The sequence below is a fragment of the Cannabis sativa genome, chromosome 3, assembly GCF_029168945.1.
Source record: "Cannabis sativa cultivar Pink pepper isolate KNU-18-1 chromosome 3, ASM2916894v1, whole genome shotgun sequence".
In the NCBI taxonomy this organism is placed as follows: Eukaryota; Viridiplantae; Streptophyta; class Magnoliopsida; order Rosales; family Cannabaceae; genus Cannabis; species Cannabis sativa.
In genome coordinates this window covers 49,391,463-49,412,633 of record NC_083603.1, presented here as the reverse complement: position 1 = coordinate 49,412,633, position 21,171 = coordinate 49,391,463, and positions in this window count along the sequence as shown.

Below are 21,171 nucleotides of genomic sequence, written 5' to 3'. Positions count from 1 at the left end.
AGGCGCCCATACACCTATTTACAGAGCTTAACAGATGAGTATGAACGTTCAATACCAGGGTACAACCACTATACCACATACACATCGTACCTCACTGTACGAGTGTTGGTAGGGTTTATCCCGATCACTGAGTAACACTGAGTGATGTACCACACACCTTAGCATTTTCCCATGCTTGTGTTGGTATCACTATATCGTACTCACAATCACAACAATCACTGTACCAATACACTCTATAACTTATTCATACAAGTGTTGGTAGTGCTTAACATAATTCAAGCATGCATATATAAACACATATTCAGATAATCACATCATACATTATACACAGTTCTTACCTGTTTTCCGAATTCAAGTGTGCTGGCCGACCTGAACGGAATTCACGTGCTAGATGGATGCCCTAATCACAATAATAGTAATACAGATGAGTGATTCGCTAAATCACTTTCCGGGACTTTAAACTTGAAACTAAAAGTTTCCCTATCGATAAACCTCATGGCAATACCCTAAATATCTCAAAATTGGCCAAAACTAGGGTTCTGGAAATTCCCCAACGGGCATCGGTTCCCAACCGCAATCCAGGTTCAGGTCACCAACCGGTCGACCGGTTGGTACTAGCCTCCCAGAACCGGAATTCCGGTCTGCTGCTGGGAACCAAAAATCATCCCCCTTAATTCAATTCAATCCCAAACCTTACCAAACTCTCCAGTATACCTATACAATGCGTAAACATCCATTTCCAACCAACAAATCACAGAACAAACCAATAATTCAAACTATGCCATTAAAGCTCAAAGCTTGAGTTTCAAAACTCAAGCTTGTTTAAAACCATTCACAAGCATCAAAACCAGTAGCTAGGGACTTAGATTAACTCAAATTAACCCCAGCAATTGAACCCCAAGCATTTCAAAACCCAACAGCCACTAAACCTAGAAATTCATAGTGAAACTAAACTAAAACTTCAAAAACTTAAGGGGAGAAGAACTAGAATTTCAGCTCCCAAAACCCCTTGCCCTTGCTGCCTTCGAAGAGAGAAAGAGAGAAGAAAGAGCTTCTCTTGAATTTTTGGTTTTTCTTTCTCTTTTTTTTTTACAAAAATGAGATAAATGAGTGCTAAGGTTGAGTCACAGCTGAAATAAACATGCTAGGTGTCAACTACTTGGGCAGCCACCTCACTCACCCTTAACCAAAAGACTAAAATGCCCTTAGACTTAAAACTAGGGTATTTCTAAAGCTAGGGGTAAAATGGTCAATTTCCATAATCCCGCTCAATCCCGATAATTTATTCTCTCTAAATATTTCCCACTATGAAATAGGGTTCTAAACTTACCCATGTGATCAATCTAGCCATCCATCGCATTTTCCGTTGTCGCCGAGCAAAAATTACAAAATTAACATATTTCACATATAAGCTAAATAATATCCCTAGAGTTTAATAAAATCTCCGAAATTGAGAAATTATAACTCTAATATTTATTTCTAAACATTGGGGTCCACATTTAAAATTCATTCACAAATAATAAGAAAATAATAAAAATTAGTGCTAATTGCCTCTACTAATCCACATTACTAGAGCGGTCATTACAGTGGAATATAATCTTGATTATATATTCGAAAGTTTATTCCCTGATTTGTCAGAACACTGGATTTAGACTGGCATGGTATAATCAGCGATAGGTATTCTTACACCTTGGATAAGTGGTATGTCCTTTCCAGGGCATTGGCAAAGTTTACCAGTATCATATGTATGGAGTATACATCGAAAGGGACCGATATTGAACTTTGATTAGATATATTAAAATTTACCGTAATATCTATTCAATTCAATATCACCCGTTGATCCTAGATCAAATGATCTTAATCCTAATATGTTTAGGTTCGATCTCAAGAGTATTATACATGTTCTTTGATTTGTTAGTTAAGCCTACTTTTGGGTCAGGGTGATACGTACATTTTGGGAACATGATAGTATAATTGAGTGGGAGTGCTAACATAAATATGGAGTCTATAACTTCTATAGGAATTTAGAAGTTAAACGATGATATCCTTCGAGCTTGGCTAAACAGAGATAAATGGTTGAGATCTCATTTCACTTCGCTGAAATATCATTTATACGGAGCTAAGTGTTTTAAGGATAAAATACATTGAAGGTGTAACGGTAACTTAGTGCCTATTCAATGTAGATCATCTATTAGAGGGTCATTGATCAAATTAGGATTATAACAATGGATAACTAATGACGTATCTATATCGTGGAACATATAGAGCATTCTATATGACTGAGAGTGCAATTCCAAGTTCTAAGTGTGGATTCAATAAAGAATTAATAAGTTAGGAAATTTACTTGGTAAATTCGGTTCGACTTATTGGAAGCTCAGAAATATAGGCCCATGGTCCCCATACTAGTTGAGACCATACTACTTGTAAGACTCAGCTAATTGATTTTAATTAATCAATTATAATTCTAAAGTTAGGCTATGTCTACTTTATGAATTTTCACTAAGCAAGGGCGAAATTGTAAAGAAAATAGATTCTAGGTTTATTTATTAAGAGACTTTATATGTCTAATTAATAAATATATTAAATGACAATATTATTTAATAATTAGTTTTTAGTTATTAAATAATTAGAATTGGCATTTAAATGGTTGAATTTGAAAATTAGCGTTTTTGAGAAAATAAGATGCAGAAATGATAAAACAGCAAAATGGCATAAGTGAGGCCCATTATCCAAAGCCCAGACCGGCCACTATTGTAGGCTTTTATCATTTATTTTTTCATTATTTTAATGCCAAATAATTCTAACTTAAACCTATGTGGTTACCTATAAATAGATAGTGATGGCTCTCATTCAAACTGAACTTTTGTTAATTCTGTCAGATGAAATTTGAGCCTCCTATTCTTTTCTCTATAGGCCGAACCACTTCTCTTCTCTTTTCTTCTCTAAATTTCGAAATCCTTGAGTGATAGAGTAGTGCCCACACACATCAAGTGGTATCTCAATCATAGTGTGTAAGACTGTAGAAGATTCCAAACAACAAGAAGGAGAATCATCATCAAAGGAAGGAGAGAAAAAGATCCAGGTTCAGATATTGATAATGCTCTGCTATAAAAAGGAATCAAGGGCTAGATATCTTAACGGAAGTAGTCATTATATTCCGTTGCACCCAATGTAAAGTTTCCTTAAACCCTTATGTGTTTATTTCATTGTTTTAGAATTCGTATTAGGATGTTAATGAAACATACTTGTTAGTAAATCTAGATCCTGGTAAAATATTTCCAACAAATATAAGATCAGAAATCGCTTTTATGTTACATGGTTCACATGATTTATTTAATGATTATATTTAATGTATAAATTATATTAAGTCCAGAACATATATAAATATTTATTCATGATTATAGTGTCGTCAGCACAGTAAAATATAATCATGATTATATGTTCAAAAGTTTAATTTCTATAATATTTTTAGTTCACTAGATTTTGACTGACATGATAATCGGCGATAAGGTATACTTACACCTTGGATAAGTGTTATGTCCTTTCCAGGGCATTGGCAAAGTTTACGAGTATCGGATGTATGGAGTCTACATTGGAAGGGACCGATATTGATCTTGGAGAAGATATCATAAATTTACAATTATATCTTTCTAAGTCAATATGAATGGTTGATCTTAGGTCTATGAATCTTAATCATGATATGGTTAGGTTCGACTTAGTTGTATTATTTATGTTCTTTAAGATGTTCGTGATAGCTAACTGATGGTTCTAGCAGATATTTACATCTTGGGAACATGGTAGTTCAATTGAGTGGGAGCACTAATCATAGATATAGAATCTATAACTTCTATAAGTATTTAGAAGTAAAACAATGATTTCCTTTGAGCTTGGCTGAATAGAGATAAATGATAGAGATCTCATTTCCGTAATTATATTAGTTTACAGAAATATAATTTATAGGTAGCTAAGTGTTTTAAGGATAAAATACATTAAAGGATAGAATGGTAAATTTATCCTTATTAGATGTAGATCATCTATAGAGAATCTTTGACTATTAGGATTGTAACAATGGATAATAATAACGTATCTATATTGTGGTACATATAGAGTGTTCTATATAATTGAGAGTGCTATTCAATTCTAAATCTATAGTGGCGCAAGGCGGAATTAATAAGTTAAAGAATTTACTTGGTCAATTCTTGATCAACTTATTGAAAGCTCGGTTATATAGGCCCATGGTCCCCCCACTAGTTGAGATAATACTGCTTGCAGACTCAGTGAAGTGATTTTAATTAATCAATTATAATTCTAAAATTAGACTATGTCTTATTTATGAATTTTCACTAAGAAAGGGCTTAATCGTGAAGAAAAGATGTTTTGAGGTCAATTTATTAATTAAGAGACTTTGTATGGTCTAACTAATAAATAATATAAATGGCAATTTTATCTGATAATTTATTATAATTATTAAATAAATAATTTTGGCAATTATAGAATTAAATTGGAAAATATGGTATTATTAAAAGAAGAATAATTAGTTGAAATAAAGTGGCAAAATTATAACTAGAAAGTGGTCCTTTTAAGTGGGCCGCCTTAGAGTTATTTTCGCCCAATATTTTATTCTTTTTTAATCCTTATAATTTAGCCCTAAGCCCTAGTTGAAATACTATAAAAGGAACATGATGCTCTCACTCATCCACTTGATTTTCAACCTGCCAAAAAACTAGTTTTCTCTATCAAACAACTAGTAGATGAGAGAGTTCCTTCTATAGTGATTTCACCTCCTTCATTGTTCTTTACCGTATTCGAAACCTTTAGTGATAGAGGGTCATACCCACACATAGAAACCCAAGTACTCAATCATAGTGAGTAAGACGGTTGTAACCAAACCCGAAGGAGAGAAAGATATCTAGGCTCAGATCTTGATAATACTCTGCGACAGAAAGGAACAAGGGTTAGAGATCTAAGTGGAAGGAGTCATATTATTCCGCTGCAACCAATGTAAGGTTTTCTTAAACTCTTTTGTGTTTAATTTCATTGTTTTAGAGATATTCATATTTAGGATGTTAATCAACATACTTGTTAGTAAATCTAGATCCTGGTAAAATATTCCCAACATTAACATCTTTAGGACAAATCAAATGAACATTTATTAATAATTTCTACATTGTTTATCATCCTAAATTGTATCCAACTGACATGACATGTCCACGTAAGCCAAGACTGAGGACCATGAATGTAACGCCCATATTTGAAAACTTACTAAACCAAAATTAATCTTATTATAATATAATTATATAACCTTATAGGTCGGAATCCCGAGATTTAAAACATAGTTGAAAATTACATTATCTATATATAAAGTTTCGTAATATATTTTTTTTTACAAACAACACGCAACCATACAATGTGACTCCAAAATCTTGAAAGACCGAAACCCTCCAGGCTGCACTGCCGCGATATGTAAAATCACTGCCAAGCTCCAACTCGGTGTTCCTCCAGCTTAGCTTTGCCCTTACCTACACAAGGTAGCCAACTCATGAGTCGACAGACTCAGTAAGATATGCATAACATATATAAAGGTAAAGTTTCACTTGGCTTTATGTTTAAGCCGTCCTGAGCTCAACAACCGAGCTCACCAGATGGTTAAGAACGTTCTCAACGGTTGGTGCTATTGACATTGATATCACCCACTACCAGCACTATGATCGCACTGCGGGACTGACACTATGTTCGTACCGCTATGATAGCATCAATAGCACCCAAGAGTATAATTGGCCATGATATCACTCTTAACCAGTACTATGCCCGTATGTTCGAACCGACCAATGGTTGTGCTGCTATGATAGCGCCAATTAATACTCTTTGGGGTGAATATCACTCTTAACCAGTACGATCCCTGTACTGCCGAACCGACACAATGGTTGTGCCGCTATAATAGCACCCAAAACATATACAATCACAACATAACATGCATACATTCACGTATATATATTTTATGCTATCTTACCTCGTTTTCGTGCTCAAGTGTGTCAGTCAGTCTGAGTGGAATTGTAGCTCGACGCTTTACAGGGCCCTAAACCATAATATTTAAATCTCGATGAGAGACACGCTAAAACACTTCTCGGGGACTTTAAAATCAAATTAGGAATAACCCTATCGATGAAAGACATGACCATACCCTAAAAATCAATAATTTGAGGAAACTAGGGTTCTTGAAAAAAAACCCCAACCAGTTAACCGGTTCACTGGGTTTCCTAAGGAGACAAAATTGGTTTACCGATTGTTTACGAAAACCAAAAACTACCCTTTGTACACAAATCAACCCCAAACTTTCCAATAATCTCTAGAATGCTTGTATACACTATGATAGACCCAATCTAAGCAATAAAATTCAACAATGAGTCCATAAAATAAAAACACCATTAGAGATCAAGTTTTGAGTTCTTAAACTCAAACCATGCCAATACCTCAATACCTAGATCAACCTAAACAACCTTAAACAAGTTTTAGAACTCTAATTTAAACACCAATTATCACCACAACATCAAAATTCCTAAAACCATGCATTAAAACCTAGTTAGAGCTGAAGAACTTCAAAAAGATGAAGTTTAGAGGCTTATACCTTGAATGGAGACACCTAAATCTTGCTGGTATCACTTGAATTCAGCTGAAAACTCGTCCCCCTTGCTGATTCTAGGTGGTTCGAAAGAGAGAGAGGATGGTAGAGAGAGGTGTGTGTAGGTGGTTCTAGATTAATTTTTATGTTATCCTCTAAACATAACTCATTTAATTTCCTAATTTAAACCTATTTCTTACAGGTGCATAAAATCGCACAAAATGACAAGGGTTACTCTATAAATATTGACCATTTCGCCCCTTTAATAAAATTCAAAGGTTAAGTAACCACCATGGGTAATTCAGTCATTTCTAAATCCTATCAAATTCCCATAAATCCAAAGCCTAACAATGATGCCCTGCTATTAATATAATTCTAAAACATATAAAAACGTGACTCTCTATGGCCTAACGTCACCTTCCACCGCTACCGAACACAATTACAGAAAATAAGAGATTCACATATAGCATAATTTTTATATATTAAACTTTAAATAAATCTCCACAATATGTATATTTCAAATAATAATTAAATCTTATGAATAAACCCTAATTATTTAATAACTCAGCTTATTAAACTTAAGCGATCTTTACAATTATCCCACGGTTAAAAGGATTTCGTCCTCGAAATCTAGTCTGAACAGCTCTGGATGTTAAGTCCTCATGGCAGACTCCGATTCCCAAGTGGCTTTCTCCATTTTTACCATTTCTCCAGAGTACTTTAACCAATGCTATGGTTTTGTTTCGAAGGACTTTCTCCTTTTCATCCAAAACTTGTACTGGTTTCTCATCAAATGACAAATCTGGTTGCAATTCCAATGTCTCATAACTTAGAATATGCATTAGATCAGACACGTACTTTCTCAACATCGAAACACAGAATACATTGTGCACAGCTAACAATGTTGGAGGTAAGGCTAACCGGTAAGGAACTCGTCCAATCTTATCAAGTATTTCAAAAGGTCCTATAAACCTAGGACTTAGCTTACCTTTCCTCCTGAAGCGTCAGATTCCTTTCATTGGTGAAACATGCATGACAACATGATCTCATGGCTGAATTGTAATATCCCGACGCTTGGGATCTGCATAACTCTTTTGCCTGCTCTGCGAAGCAAGCATTCGAGATTTAATCTTGTCTATTGCCTCGTTTTTTTTCTAGACCAACTCAGGGCCCAAATATATTTTTTCTCTTGTTTCGTCCCAATGAATTAGGGAATGACATTTTCTGCCATAGAGTAGCTCATAGGGAGCCATTCATATGGTACTTTGATAACTGTTATTGTAGGAAAGCTCAATCAGAGGCAAATAATTGCTCCACAACCCTCCAAAATCAATGACACAAGCTCGTAATAAGTCTTCAGGTATTTGGATAGTTCGCTCAGATTGCCCGTCTGTTTGTGGATGAAAGGCTATACTAAACTTTAAACTAGTTCCCATGGCCTTTTGCAAACTCACCCAGAACTTCAAGGTAAATTTAAGGTCTCTGTCCGAGACAATAGACTTTGGTACTCCATGAAGGCGAATAATCTCCTTCACATATAAGTCAGCATACTGATCCACTGTATAGGTTACTTTTACAGGCAAGAAATGTGTCGACTTGGTAAAGCGATCAACTATGACCCAAACTGAGTCATACATCCCTCTGGTCCTGGGCAAACCAACCACAAAATCCATCGCAATGTCTTCCCACTTCCATTCTAGAAGTGATAACGGTTGAAGTAGTCCTGCCAGTCGCTGATGTCGTGCTTTAATTTGCTGGCAGGTTAAGCACTTGGTCACATAATCCACCACATCATTTTCATCCCATACCACCAGAAATAAGGCTTCAGATCTTGATACATCTTGGTGGTTCCAAGATACAGTGAATAAGGGGTAGTGTGAGCTTCATCCAGAATTTCTTTCTTAAGCTCAATGTTATTCGGAACATACACTCGAACTTTAAACAACAACATCCCACTGCTAGAGATCAAAAAGTCCTTAGCTTTGCCTGCTAAGACACTTCTCGAGTTTTAAGCAGTTCAGGATCTTCTAGTTGTGCCATTCTAATCCTTTCCAAAAATTTTGATTAAAGTGTCAAATTATATAATTTCTCGATCACAAACTCAATATTTTCCCTAGACATATCCAAGGCTAATTGAGAAGAAATCATTACCATATAAGTAGCTTCCCCAAATCTTCAAGGCAAACACCACTGCTACAAGTTCCAGGTCATGAGTTAAATAGCGCTGCTCATAATCTTTCAATTGTCGTGAAGGATAAGCTATGACTTTATTTGCTTGTATCAACACACAATCCAAACCCTGCCTAGATGCATCGCAATACACTACAAATTTCTCTTAATCTGATGGCAGGGCTAAGACTGGAGCTGTAATCAACTGTTGTTTCAACTCCTAAAAACTTTCCTCACATTTATCTGACCATACAGACTGTTGATTCTTTCTAATTAATTTAGATAATGACACTGCAATCTTGGAAAAATCCTTCTACAAAATGTCAATAATAGCCTGCTAGACCAAGGAAACTTTGAATTTCGGTAACAGTTTTGGGTTTAGGCCAATTCTTCACTACTTCAACCTTTTTGAGATCTCCCATGATTCCATCCTTTCCGACAATGTGCCCCAGAAAAGACACTTGTGACAACCAAAACTCTCACTTTTTAAACTTTGCATAAAGTTTATGATCTCTGAGTCGTTCAGAACAATACAAAGATGCTGCTCATATTCTGCTTCCGACCTAGAGTATACAAGAATATAATCGATAAACACAATTACAAAGTTATCGAGGAAATCCTTGAATACCCTATTCATGATATCAATATTTCTTCTTTACAAACAAAACGGGAGCTCCCCAAGGCGACACACTAGGTCGGGTGAACCCTACATCCAGCATCCCTTGGAGTTGTATCTTTACTTCTTTCAATTCTGCATGTGCCATACGGTAAGGTGCTTTTGAAACAAGTTTTGTCCCGAGTATCAGATCAATAATGAAATCTATCTCCCGTTGAGGTGGTAATCCTGGCAATTCCTCAGGAAACACATCTAGGAATTCCTTAACCACTTTGACCTCCTCAGGTCCAAGCAACACAGGTTTACCAGAGTCTACTACAACAGGCCAGGAATCCCACACATCCACTGTGTAGTAAATCCTTAGCTTTCAGCGCTGAAATTCTTGGGACACGGGAACCTTGAACTAAACCAACAAAAATAAATGGTTCCTCATTCTCCAGTTGAAAAATTACCATTTTCTGCTTGCAATCAATATTGGCAAAGTATTTAGATAAAAAGTCCATCCCGAGTATAATATCGAACTCGGTCAATGGTAACTCCACAAGATCAGCACTCATTTCTCTACCTTCAATTCTGATTAACACAAATCTAACCCACTTTCTTAAAATAATTAACTCCTTATTAGGCAATAGGGTTCCAGATCTCATCTCAAATACATCACTAGGCCTACCAAGCTGACTAAGAACTCTTGTTGCAACATATGAGCGTGTAGCTCCAGAATCAAATAATGCAATATAAGTGAAACCATGAAGAAAGAGTTGACCTGTAACCATTGAAGGACTGGCGACATCATCTGCCTGAGTGATGGCAAATACACACGCTGGTGTAGGTTTAGCTTCAGGCTTAGGTTCTTCAACTGAGGAAAATCCCTCTTGAGATGCCCAACTGATCCACACTAAAAACAAGCCCTCCGGTTACAAGTCTCAGGGTGATATTTCTTACAGCATGGGCATTCAGGATATGAGTAGGTCTGAAGTCCCCTTTTACTCGGGTTCTCACGAAACCTCTTGTTTTGCCCTGAACTCCCTGTAGGTGGGAAAGTTCTATTCTTTTGCTAAATAGTGGAATCACCACTCTCCTTTCCAAGGCCAGGAATAGGGAGAGTACTGGTCCCACGAGCACCAGGAGTTTCTCAAGTTTCTTGTAGAAACTTTACTACTCCTTCAGCTCAAAGAGCCTTATCAACCATCTCAGCATATGTTGTAGTATCATTTGTGGTGATAACCAGATCATGCTTAATCTTGGCATTTAATCCTGCCAAGTACTTCTCCTTCTTACTGAATTCTTTGGCACAATTCTTGAGGCTAATTTAGCCAAGAGATCAAACTTGGTCGTATACTCAGTCACTGTCATGTTCTCGCCCTGTACCAACTCAACAAACTCCTTCCGCTTTGCACTACAGACCGCCTCATTGTAATACTTAGCATTAAATAAGTCTCGGAATTCTTCCCAGGTCATTCAGGCAACATCCTTAGTGAGGGATACCATCTCCCACCACACTAAGGCATCTTCCTGAAATTGAAACGTGGCACATGCCACCCTATCATTTCCAACCACTCACATGAAATTCAATATCCTCTCACTCACATTAACCATTGCTCTACTTTAAGCACATTAGGACCTCCCAAAAATACTGGGGGTGCTTTCTTTCTAAATCTCTCATATAAAGGCTCCATACGGTTGCCAGCAATAAGTTGTTCCACTGGCACCGCAGGAACCGAAGCATCAGGTGGTTGCAGGAGAGGCTCAACAGGAGCATCCCGTTGTCTAAGCCTTCAAATTTCATCTTCTTACTGAGTAATTCTGGCTTGTGTCTCACCAAACCTCTGCTCGCAATCAAACGAAGCCTGAGGTGGATTCTCTTGTCCACCTCTAAGAGCACGACCGCAGCCTCTACTGTGTCCACAGGGGTTTTAGGGGTTTCTACTACCCTAACCACCTTCGGTCTCAACCATTTTGCCCTATCCTCTAACGTGTCACTGTGCGTCCATTATTTAGGACTTAGCCTGTGAACCCATGAGGCAGGTAGGTTAGACAGTGGTCAAGGTATTTTCAAGATCGCATTTAGGGTTTAAACAACAATTTACACATATATGCAATATATCTTAAAGAGTTTGCAAAAGTAAAGCTTATAAAACCGTGAGTTGAGCTCGACACTGGCCTTGATTGTACATATCTTGATGATCTTCAGTGAACAATCTAGTGGCTCTGATACCAAACTGTAACGCCCGTATTTGAAAACTTACTTTACAAAAATTAATCTTATTATAATATAATTATCTAACCTTATACGTCGGGATCCTGAGATTGAAAACATAGTTGAATATTACATTATCTATATATAAAGTTTTATAATATATATTTTTTTCTTATAAACAACAGGCAACCATACAATCTGACTCTAAAATCTTGAAAGACTAAAACCCTCCAGGTTGCACTACCGTGATATGTACAATCACTGCCAAGCTCCAACTCACTGTTCCTCCAGCTTAGCTTTGCCCTTACCTACACAATGTAGCAAACTCATGAGTCGACAGACTCAGTAAGATATGCATAACATATACAAAAGTAAAGCTACACAAACTTTATGTTTAAGCCTTCCTGATCTCAACAACTGAGCTCACCAGATGGTTAAGAACGTTCTTAACGGTTGGTGCTATTGACCATGATATCACCCATTACCAGCACTATGATCACACTGCGCGACCGGCCCTATGTTTGTACTGCTATGATAGCATCAATAGCACGTAAGAGTATAATTGGCCATGATATCACTTTTAACAAGTACTATGCCCGTACTGCTGAACCGACACACTGGTTATGCCGCTATGATAGCGCCAATTAATACTCTTTGGGGTGAATATCACTCTTAACCAGTACGATGCCTGTACTACCAAACCGACACAATGGTTGTGCCGCTATGATAGCACCCAAAACATATACAATCACAACATAACATGCATACATTCACGTATATATATCTTATGCTATCTTACCTCGTTTTCATGCTCAAGTGTGCTGGTCAGTCTGAGTGGAATTGCAGCTCGATGCTTTACAGGGCCATAAACAATAATATTTAAAACTCGATGAGAGACACGCTAAAACACTTCTCAAGGACTTTAAAATAAAACTAGGAATAACCATATTGATGAAAGACATGACCATACCCTAAAAATAAATAATTTGGGGAAAACTAGGGTTCTTGAAAAAAAATCCTAACCGGTTAATCGATTCACTGGGTTTCCTAAGGAGACAAAACTGGTTTACCGGTTGTCCAGGGAAACTAAAAATCAACCCCCTGTACGCAAATCAACCCCACACTTTCCAATAATCTCTAAAATGCATGTATACACTATAATAGACCCAATCCAAGTAATAAAATTCAATAATGAGTCCAGAAAACAAAAATACCATTAGAGATCAAGGTTTGAGTTCTTAAACTCAAACCTTGCCTATACCTCAACACAACCCACAAAATCAACCTAGATCAACCTAAACAACCTTAAACAAATTTCAGAATTCTAATTTAAACACCAATTATCACCATAACATCAAAATTCTTAAAACCATGCATTAAAACCTAGTTTGAGCTAAAGAACTTTAAAAATATGAAGTTTAGAGGCTTATACCTTGAATGGAGATACCTAAATCTTGCTGGTATCACTTGAATTCAGCTGAAAACTCCTCCCTCTTGCTGATTCTAGGTGGTTCGAAAGAGAGAGAGGATGGTAGAGAGAGATGTATGTAGGTGGTTCTAGATTAATTTTTATGTTATCCTCTAAACATAACTCATTTAATTTCCTAATTTAATCCTATTTCTTACAGCTGCATAAAGTCCCACAAAATGATAAGGGTTACTCTATAAACATTGACCATTTTGCCCCTTTAATAAAATTCAAAGGTTAAGTAACCACCATGGGTAATTCAGTCATTTCTAAATCCCGTCAAATTCCCAATAAATCCAAAGCCTAACAATGATGCTCCGCTATTAATATAATTCTAAAACATATAAAAACGTGACTTTTTATGGCCCAACGTCACCTTCCACCACTACCGAACACAATTACAGAAAACAAGAGATTTACATATAGCATAATTATTATATATAAATAAAACTCTACAATATGTATATTTCAAATAATAATTAAATTTTATGAATAAACCCTAATTATTTAATAATTCATCTTATTAAACTTAAGCGGTCTTTACAATGAAACCACCGTTGTCAATAGCAGGACAAAGTTTCCTTACAAGGCATGGCAAAATCGTTAAACAACAAGCAAAAGAAATTAAGCAAGCCGTCAAGAAGCTACACAACCATGTCTATCCAACCAAGGTGAGTAGATAGGCTGGCTTGGAAAAGCTTGTATGGTCGGCTAGGGTTTGAGCACAAGCTGTCCGACCAAAGGGTGGCTGTTAGACCAAAAAAGGGCCTGTTCGACGAAGGAAGCCTGACCTTTGCAAGGAAAGTTATAGAAAGGCTAGCCAACACATGCAAATGTTGGCCAACACTTGCCAAAGCTGGCACGCACTTGGCCTGCCAGAACTTGACAAGCACTTGGCCAGCTAGACCCTGGCAGGCACATGGCCGCTAGACCCTGGCAAGCACTTGGCCGACCAAACCCGGGCAGGCACTTGGGCGATCAGCCTGCACTTGCCTAGTACTTGGTGTGCAGCCTTCATTTGGGACAACAAGCCAAGTTGCGATTTGGGCTTTAACAATCCACAAAAATAGTGGAGAAATATTAGCTATTCACCTATTCTTGGGGGATAATTAACATATTTATTATTTAATTATGTAACAAATGCTTAATATTTCCTATTTTTCAACAATAATTTGTTATTAATCTCTTGTAAATCTCTCTTATGTATAGAGCATGAACATAACCCTAATTCTTCGAAGTCTTAAGCTCTCTAAGCTCTCAAGTTCTAAGTTTAAAACCCTAACTCTCTCTTCCATTCTCTCTTACAGGACCAAGCCTCTCTCTCTCTCTTACTTGAGATCTGCCTACTTAATTCATATATTGTAATCTTAAGAGACCCACTTTAAATTCCACTACTCTTGTGATTTGAGTAGTATTATCTCTGTTATTAATACAGCAGAAAGAGGAGTAGGTCATTACTTGCTAACTAGGGGAGAACCCCTATAAAAATATTGTGTCTTTTTTACTTTTCTGCTCTTATTATGTACATGCGGTAGCATCAGTAATAAATATGACTCTACTCTAGGTTGGCCAAATTGAGGTCAACAGTTTGGTGCTTTCATTGAGAGCTTTGCTAATTTATCTGATCAAACATAATGGTTAACACAAGCAGAAATCCAACTATAACTTCTACCTCATCGGGTCTTCCTCAAGACCCAATGATGGCTAATCCTGATGTTCATGTTCCAACCACAACTAGAATCTCCACAAACCCGACAAATATGGCAAACCCTGCCGTCTTGGCAGGCATCACAAACTTGGCCACAACGACTGGTCAGGTGGACACTACCAACTTGGTTAGTCTCAGTGGACAACCTTTACTGCCCAGAGAGGACCCTCGACCCTTGTATTGAAGGAATGGCCAACATGGAATAACCCTTGAGCACCACAACTGGATCTAGTCCCAATATTGTGTTTGAGAGATGGGGCCAAGGATTGGTGAGCCAGCCATTAGCGAGCCAGCCATTCACGAGCCTCATGTAGACTTGGGAGAAGATCTCGAGTTAGCCAGACTTAGAGAGTTGTTTGCCAAGTCAGCCAAATTGAAGAACCACACGATGTTGGTTACAATGCACTCACACAATAGAGAAGATGGATGGATGACCAAGAGTACATCCTCTAATCTCATCAGGCAGAACTATACTATCGTAATAAAGAAGCTCGTGACTTGATAAGGCAGTTCAATGTATCCTGAAACTATCCTCCAACTGATCTATTTGCAATTGGATAGGATCCTCTTACTCTGGACCGAGTTGTTGGCAAAGATCAGGTTTTTTCTGGTTTAAGTGATCGCGTAGATCTGGTTGGTTATAGTTGCTAGCGGACCTCATTCTACTCATGTAATTTGTCCTACTCATGGACCTCATACTGCTCATGGATCTCGTCCTTGAGTAACTTTCAGTTTTACTTCTGCCTGTACTCTCTCAATCATTATTGCAATGAGTACTCTCTCCTCCTCGTGTTGATTGACTATGGGTTCTCGTGCAGCCCGAGGTAACACTCGCCTCTTTATGTCTCGTCCTTCTCCCTGCTGGGGTTTGTACGTGCCCCTTCCTTGTTGGTTCGAGAAGGACGTTGGCGATGCCTCGTTGGTGACCCACATGTCCCAGGTTGAGTCCCAGGATTTCCCTCGTTTTCACGAGGGATTTCTTGTTCCCTAGTTTCTGGTCGCCTTCTGTTCTCATTTCTGTGAGAAGGCTCTGGTGGTTCGTTCTCAGGGGGATCCTCAGCTTCCCTAGGTTGTTCGTCCTGAGCGTTCTGAGGATTCTCCTGAGTTGTCTCCTGCCTCCTGGCTCGTGAGCCACGAGGTTTGCCTCGTGGTCTTCTCACCACAGGGTCAGGTTGATTTGCGCATTGTTCTCCTGTGCTGCCCTGACTGGGGCTGCCTCCCATTCCAACTCAGCATTTCGTCTGTTCGCCTCCTCCAGGCGGCGCCTGAGACAGTGATTTTCCAACTCGACGATTGGCACGTATCTTGTAGGATCATAAGCGCCATCATTATCATGTTCAGTAGGTTGAGGGCCTCCAAGATGGGGTTCTTCATCCCCTGCTCCTGGGTTCTGGCCATTCTCATGCTGAGTTCTTCTTGAACGTGTGGACCGTGTACTAGGGCCATCTTCAAGTTGGGTCCTCCTAGAACGAGTGGACCGTGTACTTGGGCCACCTTCAGGTTGAGTTCTCTTAGAACGAGTGGTCTGCGTAGATTGCGATTGGGAGGCCTTTGGGAGCCCATCGGCTCTTTTCTTGCACGACGTTGGGTGATTTCTTCAAGATGAGTATCCACATTTTCTCTGTTGTCAGCCATAGAGAAAGTTTTTTTGTATCAGTTTTTTTTCTGAGCTTTTTTCACGAAGGCTCTCAATGAAAGTAGCAAACTGTTAATGCAGATTTTTGTTAACTAAATTAAAGCCTATTTTGTGATGGGTTTACGAATAAATAATAATAATAAAAGGAAAAGAAATAACCCAAAGCTTTTTTGCGTGGTTTTGCGTGGTTTTGCATGCAGTTAAAATTCTGTATAGTCCACGAGTCTATATTATTAGATTTCTGATACAAACTAGGGCTTTTTCTCTCAAGGATTTTCCGTCCTTTTTTCAGTGTATCCTGCCCCTATTTATAGTTACATAGAAGGGCATTTAATTACAACCAGAATGATATCCTACAACAATAATCCCTTAAAATTATGGGATTTGATTACGTCCCACGTAAAATTAATGCGGTTATTATTTGAAAATCACACAGCTTTGATTTATCCGCTTTTACCAGGTCAACGTGTACGTGGATTAAATACACCTCAATGTGTATCGTGCTAGGACACCTCGCTGGGAACATAGCAACAATAACCCTGGTAGCGAGTTAGAGCTTTTCCCATGTCCTTTTGAGGCTGATAATGTAAATCTCGTTGTTTCTGCGATTGAAGACATAACGCTCCATCTGACAATCACAGTTCTTGGTGACAAGGTGAACTTCAGCAGTAAACATCATTTGAATGTGAGCTTCTTTTTGAGAGATCTGGCTCGACGAAGTAGTGGGTATCATTGAAAGATATTTGGAGCTGATTAGTGAAAGTACCATGAGTATGCCTTCCTATAGCGAGATGGATGCCTCGCTATTCGCTATTCAAGTTCATTCAACTGTTATGCCTAGTTTGTATAATGTATATTATATGCTAAGTCTTTTAACAGTCAACATGCCTCATCTACTTCTCTTCATACGTAATAAGATTGATGCCTCGCTTTGTACTTCTGACGTAAAATGGTTTCTTGTCAACGCGCGAGACAATAGTTTGTATATCCTTATCTCGCTTAAGACTTTATAGTCAACAAGCTGTAAATATACTCTATCAGCTCTGCATTTAATGACTTATTCCATTTTAATATCTTCAAATATAATTATCATTATATTTGTTGATTCATATTCTCCCAGTTTGACACGTGTCCCCTTCTAAAGTGACAGCCGAATTTTGGGTAAAACACCAACCATACAAAAAATAGCACTCTATAATAAAGAATGGATAGTAAGCTCTATAAATGTAAGGAGCTCCCTATTTTTTTGCTAACAATTTTTAATAGTATTTTAATAAAAAACACTATTACTTTTTTATTATTTGATAAAGTTAATTTACATTTGACAAATTCAAATTACAAAATATTATTAAAATAATTAAATACAAACTAATTAAAATAGGGAACATGACTAGAGCAACAATAATAAAAAATGACTCTATTTAAGCTTTGTAGCTATTTTAGTTAAAAAATAAAGAATACCATTAGAGATGCTAATTGGTAAATCTTATTACATATTATTGTTATAGCTAGATAAATGTTAAAAGGTACTAATGGTACCTAACATCTTCCCATGTGTCAATATCACTATTGGTCTAACTAAGTAATAGGTTCTATATAGTTTAATGTAATAATTTTTAAGAAATTTACTAGCTAATATGTCTAAAGAGGCTAGACACCACTAATATCCAATAATAATACTTTACTATTATAACAGAGGAAAAATCTAAAAGTGAATTATGAGCATTGCTCTAATATTTAATTAATTAATCCACCAATCCTAAAATGTGATAGACACCAATACTTCTTTTTAGCATTTTTCATTAATTATCTACTAAATCCTAGACATATTATATAATTTGAAGTCTGTTACTATGATTTTCCTCAATGTCAATGTGGATAAGACTTCACTTTACTTTTTTTTCAATACCAAAAAAAGTTTCAGTATACTTACTTTTTTGTTCCTTAAATCATGCATGATAAATTATGTATGACACCTTCTATTTTTCTTCATCTTTCTCTTGTATATTGACAAGTGACAACGAAGAGTTTGGACAATTTTTTTATTAATAAACTAAGAAACAATACCAGGCGCGATTTTATAATATAATTGAGAATTATATATGTTTGAAGAAGTTATATTTTAATTATCATGTATACTATAATAATGTAAAATATATACATTATATTAAAAGGAAATGGTTAAAGCTGGAATCAATTAATTTTTTTTTTTTTTTTTTGAGCAAGGAATCAATTAATTTTAATTTTAATAAGTTATAAAATATTAAAATTTTATTACATAAAATAAAGTAATAAGGACGGTTAAAATATGTATGATTAATTAGTGTTATCATTATTATTAATGACTATAATAAAGCTAATGCTCATTTTCATAATAAGAAATAAATTTAATTTTTAATATTACAATAATAAATTATTATTAATTAAAATTTTAAAAAAATTTAAGAAAATATGAAAAAAAAAAAATAAGAAAGCAAAAAAAAAAAAAAACTCATACAGAATATCGTGTCACCTCACTTAATATCAATTATAATAATACATTTTTTAAATATGTAAAATAATAATAATACAATTTTTTATGTGTAAACTAGGTTGATGTTACGTGCAACGCACGTATAATTAGTTTTTTTTTAATTAAGTTTAATTAGGTGATGTTAAGTGCAATGTATATATATTTAATTTTTTAATTATGTAATGTATTTTTTTTTTTAATTTTTGAAATAGAATTTGAGATTTTAATCTTTAAGAATTTTTTTTAACTATTGTTACATTTGTGTGTTATTTGAACATGATTATATAAATATATATATTAATATGGAGGAGGTTCTAATAGTTACATTTTTATTGTAACCACATGGTTACTTTTTTTTTTAGCCATTGGATCACTATTAAATGGTTGTGATTAATTTGGAAATCAAATAAAAAAAATTAAAAATGACCTATAACCTGATATTAACCTGTTAATTTATTTCCTTTTAAAACTTTAATTAAGATTAATTATATTTTAAAATTAAATTAAGTATAATTATTAATTAATTTTTTGTAATTTATTATTAAATAAGGATCTTTTAGCAATTTATTTTTTTTACACTTAAATTATTTTAATTTATATAACAAAATTCTTAATAATTTAAAATTATACACATATAATTTCATAATTAAAATTTTATTATACTTATAATATTAATTTAAAATGATTACACTTCCTTATACTTCTTGTATTTCAATGTATCTTAATAATATCCTCTCTTGTATTGTCAATATTGTACTTCATCTGGGTTCTGACTATATTTGTTATCTTATTCTTGTTTAGAGTTGTTTTATCATCAACTATGTGTGCTTGAAAGTATATTTTTTTATCGATCCAGCTTGGGTACAGTTTATGATTGCAAGATAATGTGCCATAGGAATGGGAGTCAATTTTAAATGTTATTGCTGCTGCTAGCACTTTCTTTCTAGAACTAGTTTCCATTGATGAGTGTCTTTCAATGTAATTTTAATTAAAGATTCGGGCTCAAGGCTGAATGGTATTTCATTATGTACAGGGCAAAAAGGTTAAAGTTCCAATATTCCTTGTCCCAGCTATCCAAAAGGTTTGTCTCTCAAATGCAATGCTAAAATAATTAGTTGCTTAAAGTTGTCCATAAGAGAAGAGAAATTTGTCTAGCACATCCTAATCTACAGGTGTGGATGGACTTATATAGTCTTCTAAATTTTTATCAATCTGCAAAAAATTTAAAAAATCACTCCAAACAGCTACATCAGAATCAATCCATTCATGGCTAACATCTTCAGTGTCATGCTCAATTCTACTGTTAATCATGTCAGAGACATCTTCTTCGCATTTCGTTTTCACAAAACTCATGAAATGAAAAAAATTATCTTCATCTTCGAACAAATTTGCTATAGGTTCTATGTTTTTCGTTGTCAATCATTTTCAATGTAAGTGTGGTGGAGAGTGAATGAAAGAAGATAATTGCGAGTAAGACTTTCGTTAATTAGAATTTATAATTAAAAAAATAAAAATCAAGACTTTAAAGATTAATTAGGTTTTAATTAAGTGTCAATATAATATCATGTTTTTTAATTTATAAGGACACACCCTGCAAAAAAAAGCAGGGTGTGTTCTTATAAAAAAAATTCATTATAAGGATAAAATTTTAATTTATATAAAACTAATTTAATTTTTGTAAAAAAAAAATTGTAAATATTAAAATTAAATAGTTTAATTGTTAAAATGATTAAGCTAAGGGATTTATATATAAATAAATAAATAATTATTTATAAATTTTAATTGCTAATTAAGATCTTCTTAAATATTTATTTAATTACTTAAAATATAGGAAATTATAATTAATTAAATCTAAAAATGGAATTTTTACTTATTGGTAACCTTCTATTATAGGTAAAAAAAAATGTAACCACATGGTTACAATAAAAATGTAACCATTGAATAGTCACCCATATTAATATATATATTTTTTAATTTTTTTTAATTAGGTAACGAATCTGATAATGCATATATTGTAATTTACTATATTCTTAACAACTCACATAACTAAATTTGATTGTGTTTATGTATAGACTGGATTCGTAAATTTGACATAAAGCTTTTTTTATTCTCAAACTTTACGAAAAATATAGTGTGTGAATCCGTTTACTATAACTAAAATAAAAAACAATCAATTTCTTATTACAACCATTTTAATTTAAAATATAAAATAAATAATAATAAAATTACAAATAAAAGTTAAAAAT